Raw genomic sequence first — 10,126 nt, forward strand, 5'->3', positions numbered from 1 at the left:
CCACCAGCTGTGCTGAAAGACCAGCAACCTTTGATTCCTTTCCACAATTTTCTTCCATTCTGCCTGTTCATTACAAGATCTCTGTAAGTAAGGATTAGTGCCCCAGCTTGGGTTTTTCCTTAGTACTTCCCAGCCCCAATTCTCTTGACTTGCGTGAGCCTGAGGGCAAGGAATGTCTTCTCATTGAATTTTGCAAGCTGCTCAGAGCCTTTTTTCAGTTTAATGGCAGGATAAAAATGCTAATGATGACAATTTTATATGTATCATACATAATTACCGTGTGCATCATCATTTCCTACTTCTGATAGCTTCCCAATTCTCTTCTGCTTTCCTTTTTTTTTGCCATGGAGACATGGTAGAGGATGGGCCTGTTTTTGTTTCTGGCTGTTGGTTCAGGTAATGCAATCTCAAGAGAAATGCTCTTTGAAGATTTTTTGTGCTCTGAAGAGGTTTCTCCTTCAGTTTTTCTTTGTATAGTACTCAGCTGGGAGTGCAAAGAGTTCTCTCATGTAGGAACTTCAGTGCACACACTCAGTTCAGAAAAAAGAGGCATCTCTTTGTAGCTGTTGCAGCATTTTGGAAGAGAAGTAATAGCTGCACTTACTGCCTGGTTTGAGAATTTTGGCTTGCGACAAAATAAACGTATATTCCGGCGTATAAGACGACTTTTTAACCCTGGAAAACCACCTCAAAATTCGGGGGTCGTCTTATACGCCGGGTACTGCCTGCTTGGCAAGTCCCCCGCGCGCTGCGCTAAACTGGGGACTCGCCGAGCAGCGGCAGAAATCGCTTCTGAGCATGTCCGCACATGCTCAGAAGTGATTTCTGGCGCTGCAGACATTTTGGATATGGGCAGCGTGGCAGGAGAAATCGCTGCAGACATTTTCGAGTTAAAATATAGAGTATGTCCCAAATTCTATATTTTAACTTGGAAATTTGGGGGTCGTCTTATACGCCCAGTCGCCTTGTATGCCGGAATATACGGTAATTAAAAGCTCTGTTGCTAACTATTCTGCTAGATCACTGCTTTTAGTGGCAATGTATGCCACCTGACCCCTGGCTTGTTGATGGTGACTTTTAATACCTCTCCCCCTACAAAGGGTGGTTCTATCTAGACAGGGCCTAGGGCCTCACATTTCTGGGGGAGCCCTAGTCTTTGGATTCTGTTGGATTGTTCTGTGACTCACACCTAGCTTCAGGCTGAGGTCTGGCTTTTGAATGTGCAGTTATTAATGCTGATAAGCCAACCCCCCCCCCCTCTTCTAGCTTTTATTCAATGAAATGCTGGCTCCATTTCTGTTCAGCCATAAGTGTTGGCTTATTTCCTTCATCTGACTAACCTGAATAAATTGGTGTGCATGTGTGGAAGCTTTGGAAAAGACACCAGTTGCTGCTTGTGAATGGAATAGGATGGGCAGAAGAAGAGTGTTCGGCATATAGAACTGGGAGTGGAGACCTGTTTTGTTTTGTTTTTTAAAACTTGGTTTCAATCTATTTGGTGCAGTGACAGTGTGCACCACCTGTTTCCTTAACTGTAAACATTAAGGGGGTGGAAGAGAGGCGTTGCTACCTATCTTCTGCATGCAGTGGTGGTCAGGATGTCAGATTAAGGGTTGCCTTACATTGATTTGGATCAGTGGTAGCCTTATCCATCAAGGATGGCAATATTGAGCATTAATGCACAGAAATTTACCTATGCCTGTTGCCTGATACTCCGTAACTGGAAATTGCACTGAATCAACCCAGGGCTTCCTGCCTACAGAACTGGAGCACTTCCCCTTGATAGATGGTCACTTTAAGACAACTGACAGGTGTGTTGCTTTGCTTGCAGGGTCTAGGCACTGTGTGGCTTAAAGCGGCAGCAGCAGCAACACAACCATAGGTAGGCAGTCAGGTGCAAGTCTACAGGAGGAAAGAGTCTGCCTTCAAAATGTGAAGCTAGAGATAGGGATAAAAAAGGGTGGAGAATGCCAGTTGTTGCTGAAGGCAGTTTGCCTTCTACTAGTAGGAAGAGGAAGTTCTGCCTGTCTTCTTGTACTGTGCATCTCAGTGCAGCTATATATTTCCTTGTGGAATTCAAAAAAGAAATCTTGCCTGCATGCACTCTTCCTGCCCTTAACCTCTGCATTCAGCTCCTAATGTGTCCTTTTATTAGCAGCACACACCCCCCCCCCCCAGTTTTAATTTCATGTTCCCTTCCTGATGGGAAGCAATATTTTGCTGCAAGAGAGGAACTTTGACGTGCTGCAAACATACCCAAAAGCATTGCTGGTGAACAGAGTTGTAAAGCAATGGCTCTTTCTTCATTTGTGACTGTGCCATTATTCTACAACAAAGTGTTAGGAGCTGAGCCTGCTGAGCATGACTGAATGGTTTCCTGTCATCAGGCCTCTCATTATTACCCTCTCCGTCAGCTGAATCTGTCTGCAGGGGCAAGAGGCATTCAAATACTTAATAATTTCGCAGCTTGAGAAAACATTTCTCCTGTTGCATCTTGGTCTTTGCTTAATTCATTGTGTAATTCAGCTGGGTGCAATAATTTTTATAGCGTCACTGAACTAATTCCCCTCCCAATCCCAATCAGTTGTGTTTTTCAAACCTGATTTGTTTTAACTCTGGGTTTCAAGCCCTGTGGTTCAGTCTATTTTTATCGCTTGGATCATTCATTCACTCCATGTGCATCATTGATCCCTGAGAAATGTGCAGCATACTCTTACGAGTGTTGCAGCTTCAGGAAGCACTGGAAGTTGGTTTTTTTTGTTGCTGTTCCTTTTGCAGTATACATATGAACCTTTACCAGAGGATGAACATGGTCCCAAAGTACAGCAAAGCTCCCTTTAAACTTCTCAAATGCTGAGAGAGAGAGAGAGAGAGAGAGAGAGAGAGAGAGAGAGAGAGAGAGAGAGAGAGAGAGAGATCTGAATGTTAATTTCACACATTTAGGTAAAAATAAGAAACTATTTGTTGTTCAACCACTACTTAGTAGTTTTGAGGATTAAAAGAATGCTCTCCTTTTTTCCATGAAATGAATGCCTTCTGCTTTATTTTGTGGAACTGGAATACATAAACTTTCAATTGTCTAATATGATGCTGCTTGCAAAATAATCCTGACTCAAAGGCAGGCAGAGGTTGTCTGGTGTCCTGTGATCTAACTAGCTTATAGCATCAAATGTGAATGTAACCTGACCGAAACCCTTGTTCAGCAGATCACACCATTACCTGTGTATTGTCTTCCAGCTGGAGGAATAGAGTTCATTCAAGCTGATGAGATTAAAGTCCTTAGCCTTGTGCCTCTAAATATCTTTCTGCTTCCCTTAGCTCAGCAATCTCATCAAGAAATGTAGGTACATCACATGCTCAAACACAGTATTTTTTACTATAATTTGTAGAAGCAAATAATCTGCAGCTCCAAAAACGTATAAAGAAGCAGTTTACTATGTGTATAGCAACCTGTAGAATTCAGTTTTTTCAGTACACCTCTGAGGAGGATACACTGCACAGTTGTGCAGAAAGGGTTGTATAGTTTAATAAAAGTATAGAACTAATAGTTGGCCACCATATTCTTGTCCTTCGACACGAAATGTGGATCTTTTTGCTGATGCTGGGGAACTCTCTACCTCCTCTTGCAGCTTGGATTTGCAGGCAGAGGAGCAACTGGAAGAGATTTAGTTTAGTCTTTACGGGCCATTGAATGCCAGAAGCAAGAATATGTATGTGGGTGTGCCAATAACAAGTTATGTGGACTGCAAATGGCTGTTGAGTTGCCTGCTAGTAACCTTTATGTCCTTTCTTAAGTAAGGGTGGTCAGGAGCGGGAACCAAGTTAAGATATGGTACATCTGAGTTTAGTTTCTATACTGAATACTGTCATAGCCCTAAATTGCCTGGTGTAATTCTTGCCCTAGGACTGTTGCCTTAATGGTTGTTACAAGAACTTTACATCACAGCTGCTTGGCCAATCTATCCACTTATTTTTGTAATTTTCCTTAAAGACTTTCTCATCACTGTTCTCATCTTTATGTTGCTTATGTTGACCCCTTCCTCTTTGGATAAACAATCTTTTCTCCTCTTAACCCCGTGTTGAACAATGAAGGCCTAAAATTGGAAAGGTGTGCTTCTAGGTTAATTGTTTTGTGACTGTTGTGTTATTTGACCACACATGAGGCCCAGCTCCATAACCCCACTAGGGCAGAGAGAAATGGAATTACAGTATTACCAACACAAGAGAAAGAACCAGTAGACAAAGATCAACAAATGCAAGAGTCAATAAAAAGGAAGAGGATGCAAAGGGATGTGACTGAGAGAACAAATCTTGAAAAAAGGAGAGGGGGAAAAACTTAGATGGTGCAAATTAAAGGCAATCACAGATGGAAACAATTTTATTGGTATTGCAAAAATCTAAAACAGAAGATGAAACTATGTTTTAAAAAAATCCTGCTAATTGAATGATGATGTCTAACTGAATGCTTGGCTGTCCCAGCCCACACTCTGAAGATGTGGTACAGCAACAAAGCTGAAAGACAGTAGGTCTGACTGGGGCTGATGGGAATCCAACAACATAATAGAGGTTTGCAGGTGCGCCACCCTTGCTCCAAACTGTACAAGAACACAATAGCAGAATTAATATATGCATGTTGTGTTGGGTTCTCATGCATATGGGTTCCCCCCCTCCCTGCTCTAGTTCCTTTATGGGGGTTATTTTCCTTTGCCTGCTATTCACATTTATTTCTCAACGTACTGCAGAAGTTGGTTAAGCAATACTTCCTTTGTGGGTCCAGCCAAACACAGTTAACATGAGCTTCCACACTTAAAACAAACCCCACTCCCCCCACCCCAAACCCTGCAGTCATTCTCTTCAAGGTCTTAGTAAGAAGTCACAATAGCCAGAATAACTGTCCGCAGAATTAAGTGTTAAGGGGAAGGGATAACGAGCATTTTCCTCTGGAGAGCCACTAAATCAGGGTTGGGCAACCTGTGGCTGTCTAGAAGTTGTTGGGCTGCTCCAGTCGCCCCTGACAATTGGCCTGCTAAATAGATGTTGTATGGTTGCTGTAAGCAAGTAAATAGGAGGGCAACTTCAGTAGCTGCAAGAGCATAGGAAAAGCCCCATGACCCCTCTAGTCCAGTATCCTGTTTTCAGGGGTCATCTAGATGCCTGTGCAAAGTCCATAAGCAGGGCCTGAGCTCAGTAGGTCTCTCCCCTCCTGCAATGGGTGTTCAGAAGCATACCATCCCTGACAGTGGAGCTGTTCCCAATTTCAGAAGCATTGTGTAGCATTCTCATTTGGCTTAGCTTTTCCTGAAGTGGTGATGACTTCTCTTATGGATGGAACACGTCTCTGTTTTGTGGAGTGGGACTTCATTGTTTGCAGAAAGCTTTCTCAAAACCTCTTGCTGCTGTAGGAAAGGCATTACTTTACCACAGGAGGAAGAAAGAAGGGAGTTTCCTGCTGAGAGCTGAGCTCTCGCTCTTGACGCAAGCCTGCAGGAAACAGCTTGTGGACTGGCAGCAGTCACAAGATTCATGTCTAGTAACCATGAGCGTAAGTCATTGCAGATGCCTTGCAAGAGGTGGCTGTATATGCCTCACTCAATATTATTGAAAAGAACATGCCTGACTTTACAGGTTTTTAATAGAATTCTCTCCTAAGAGAAAATCTCCAAAGAGCTAACACGTTCTCCAAAGAGGCACATGGTTTAAGCTAATTATTTTTAAACTCACCTACTGGTTTTTCTTCTTTATTGCATCAAGTCCTTGGTGGAAGATCATTAGGATATCCTGCCCTCACCCCACCCATTCCTAGGCTGTGGCCTATACACACTTATTAGGAAGTAAAGGTAAAGGTAACCTTGACCGTTAGGTCCAGTCGCGGACGACTCTGGGGTTGCAGTGCTCATCTTGCTCTATAGGCCGAGGGAGCCGGCGTTTGTCCATAGACAGCTTCCGGGTCATGTGGCCAGCATGACTAAGCTGCTTCTGGCGAACCAGAGCAGCACATGGAAACGCCGTTTACCTTCCTGCCGGAGCGGTACCTATTTATCTACTTGCACTTTGACATGCTTTTGAACTTCTAGGTGGGCAGTAGGTGGAACTGAGCAACGGGAGCTCACCCTGTCGCGGGGATTCGAACCGCCGACCTTCTGATAATCCTTCTCAGTGACCTTTAGTAATGAAAGTATGAAAATGGGCAAGGGAGAAAATTATGAATACTCATGTCCCTGCCATCTATGAAGATGCTTGCCTTACCGAGGAAGAATTGTCTACTGAAAGCAGCTTTCAGCTGTGGGCATTTGTTCATTGATTGCACAGGAAATAATTAATGCAGGAAGCCTGGGTGAGGCAGCGCTTTCTATTCCCCCACCCAAGCTTTAAATGAAGTTGTGCCAAACAGGCAGTACTCTTTGTATTTGTCAGAAACGGTTAGACTTGAATGTAACCCTTGCGCAGCCCACTGTTTCCATTATCTGACGCTGAGCTTTTTAATTGCATTCTCTCATTATTTTCTTAGTTGGAAATGCAGCTCCGTGTGGAGGAATCCCCTTTATGAAAGCACCATGCAGCCTCCAGCATTAGGACTCCAGCTGCATGGTACTTCTATCAAGGGGTTCCCATTCCATTGTGCTTTTCACAGTGGAGGGTGACATTTGATTCAGAAGAAGAAGAGTTTGGATTTTTATATCCCACTTTATCACTCCCCTAAGGAGTCTCAAAGCGGCTAACATTCTCCTTTCCCTTCCTCCGCCACAGCAAACACTCTGTGAGGTGAGTGGGGCTGAGAGACTTCAAAGAAGTGTGACTAGCCCAAGGTCACCCAGCAGCTACGAGTCTACCATTCTTAACCACTACACCATGCTGGCTCTCTGAGACTGAGGTTGGGTGTGGCCTGGGAAGAGGGGATGTTACCTGAAGAGAGAGAGAGAGAGAGAGAGAGAGAGAGAGAGAACGAGAACACAAGGGAGAAAGAGAGAAAGAAAGGGAGTGTGCTGGAGGGAGACATTTGACTCTGAGACTGGGGTTCCCCCCCTCCCCATTAAGTGGGTAAAGTGGTACTGGAGTGCTTTGTGTTGGGGGGGGGAGAAGTAGCTCAGTTTGAGGAGTAAGATGGATAGACCTGATAGGGCATGAGGAAGAGCAACAAATTTAGTTGAGGCATATAATTCAACACAGACCCTGGGTAAGCGCCTGGACCCCAATAATCTTGCATCACTCAGAGGTTGGGAGGGGCATGTAACACTGGTGTGAGAAGTGGGATGAATACAATTCTAGCTATGGCTGAAGTTTAGTTGGGGTCCTTATACAGACTTGGATGATCCCAGCATGCACATATTCTGGGCATGTGAGCAGTTAGCCTTCTTTTTCTTCAGCGAGTATTTTTTATTTATTTAGAGAGGGTGCTATGGTTTTCTTTTGCAGATGAGCTGATTGGCTCTTTTTTAAAAAAGAGAGGAAGAGCAATGACCAAATGCCTTCAATCTGAGACAGGAAATGGTTTAACGGCTTTGCAAGCCTGTACTGGAATTGTTTTGTTTTTCTTTTTTATTTCTCATCAGAGGAGGTTTTGTTCATCCTGTCCTCTTAGGTACCACCCCTCCCTGGTTTTTTTGTTTTTTGTTTTTGGCATAAGATGAGCATAGTCGTCCAAGAACCAGAAAATAACAATGATCGTGGTGCAAACCCTTATGTAACATTTCCATAATTTGCAATCCCATCAGAAAAGGGACCACAATCTACTAGGCACATTTCCTTATTGCTGCCTTGAATAAGCCGTGCCAGTTTTGTCTGGTATTTAAATTATTTAGTGGACCTAGTATTGTTATTGTTCATTCTTTAACTTTCCAAGTTTGTGAAAACATTTATTTTTCATTTGAACAAAACAAAACAAATTGCATGCCCCTTCCTGAAAAGCAGAAATATGCATTTTGATGGCTGTAAATATCACTAGTAATGAAGAGTCCTGTGGTTTCATATGTATAAAGATTTGAACTGAAGCAATTATTAACAAGGGTTGGACTAGATGACCCTTGTTGTCCCTTTCAGCTCTACGATTCTGTGGGGAAAAATGGATGGGAGCCAGTGGTGGCACAGTCTCCCCCCTTTGCTTTTCAAAGATGCTCCTCTCATGGCAAATTGAGTAACCTGATAAAATACCAGCCTTAGTATTAAGACATAAACAAGGTGAGCAGCATGTGGGTGGCTAATACCAAATTTGGTTGTACATGTATCAGTATATAGTCAAAGTACTCGTAAAAATAGTGACTTGTAGTCTGCCAGACGGAGTTTGAACTTGCTGATGCAGAAATATGAATCCTTAAGTGACACTGATTTGAGTGGCAGGATTGCTCTTAATAAGGGGGTGAAGAAGAAGTCTGTCTTGTAGGATGTAGGGCTTTTCTCTGTGAATTGAGTAGTCACTGTCTAAAATTAGCTTGCACAACGTATTTCTTTCCCCATGTTACACAGGCAGTTATGGAAGCTATTTAGTTATTTACTATCCAATAATTGATTTTCTTATGCTAAATATTTGTTTTCCCGGATCAGAAAAAAATGGGCACTAGGACTCTTTGTAATATGCAATGCAAGTGATACTTTTGATATTGTCTGCTTTTGTTTAAGAGATTGAATTCAGAAGGAAACGTGTCTCTCATTGGTACATACAAATGCTAAGGAAACGGAATTGCATAACTGACGCAAGGAGGAAGAGCTGTGGTTAGACTATCTTCACTCCGCCTTAGTTCTCAGTAGTGAGCTCTGTAAGAAGCAACATATGTAAATGAACGGTCTCTCCTTTTTGTGTGGGCTAGGTAATATCTTCTCCAAAGGAGAGCACATTTTAACTGAGAACATTAAGCACAATTTAAAAAGGAGACATGTCTGCTTTAATTTTAGCAGGAGTGTTCTGTATTTGATATGGAAGGTCTGTTACGGGCACTGCATGTTATGGGTCAAGATATATCCTTCCCTTTGTCCTGAGTTAAGACACAGCATGGGAGGAGATGCAGGTTACAGGAGTTTGGCTGTCTGTGATAGGAAAGAGCAGTTTCTGGAAGGGCAGGGCTTCCTGCATCAGAAAGGGGAAGCAATTTGGGGTCTACCTCTTTTCTGGGCGGCCGTTTGTGTTTACTGGTTAGTCCTCCAGTTGTCTGCTTTTAAACTTCCTTTAGTTAGTCAGAGAGTCTGGTATTTTGGCTGGTTGCATAATACCTTGTCTTTGTGTCAAATGGTTGCAGCTCAGCAGAAACAGATGTTCCACATGTGTATACAAATAAGATCCTATGGAGCATAAGCTGTTAAGGAGGGAATTTTGTGCATTTAAACATACCCTTCATCAGCATAACCTCATCTTTTCTGTGAATAATATTTTGGTAAATGTAAAGCACAATACAATTGGTGTCTAAAGTTAGCTGGCTGATTCACTGTAGGCTTCCTGAAGGGTACTGCCACGAGTACGGGATGTTATTCGGCCAGTGCTGCTCCTATTTCTCCATTTTTTCATCCATTCTGGCTTGGAGGCCAATAAATGATGACTGTTAAAGTGTTAGCTAACATGTCCTATTAACACCCTGTGCTGGTATTCCTCCCTCCCTCCCTCCCTCCCTCCCTCCCTCCCTCCCTCCCTCCCTCCCTACCACCTCTCTACCAGTTTGCACACAGATGTGAGAGACGTTTTCTGATGAGTTTACGTGCTGTCCACATAGGTACTAAAATGCTTTCAGAGCAAACAACTTTGCTTGTCTGTCAGCCTAAAGATTCTTGGTTTCCTGTAGGTTACGGAAACCTGTTCTCCATATGTTGCTGGATTGCAACCCCCATCAGTCGCAGCCAGCAACATCTGGAGGGCCAGAGGTCTCTCCTTCCCTGCTGCCCATGGTAGAGGCCAGGGCAGTCTTGAGCAGGTTGTGCGCCCTGGCGCTGAGGGGCGGAGATCGCTCCGGCGCCCCCGCCCTCGCAGGGCGTAGCATGGCTTCCACATGGCTTTGCTGCGCAGCGCCCTGCCTACCGGCCCGGCGCACCACACCACCGGGACTCTACCTAGAGCCAGCCCTGGTAGAGGCAAAGGTTAATTGAGCTTGACTATATTGCTCATAGCTTGTGTTTATATATATATATATATATATATATATATATA

At 43.6% G+C, this 10,126-nt stretch overlaps 1 protein-coding gene across 1 annotated transcript in view; it reads left to right on the forward strand.

Moving 5' to 3' along the window:
- The window catches only part of GNAI2 (G protein subunit alpha i2), a 139,593-nt gene that overhangs the window by 14,120 nt on the left and 115,347 nt on the right, over positions 1-10,126 (forward strand). The gene's annotated exons all lie outside the window — the stretch shown is intronic.

This window comes from Zootoca vivipara, chromosome 2, assembly GCF_963506605.1.
Source record: "Zootoca vivipara chromosome 2, rZooViv1.1, whole genome shotgun sequence".
NCBI lineage: Eukaryota > Metazoa > Chordata > Lepidosauria > Squamata > Lacertidae > Zootoca > Zootoca vivipara.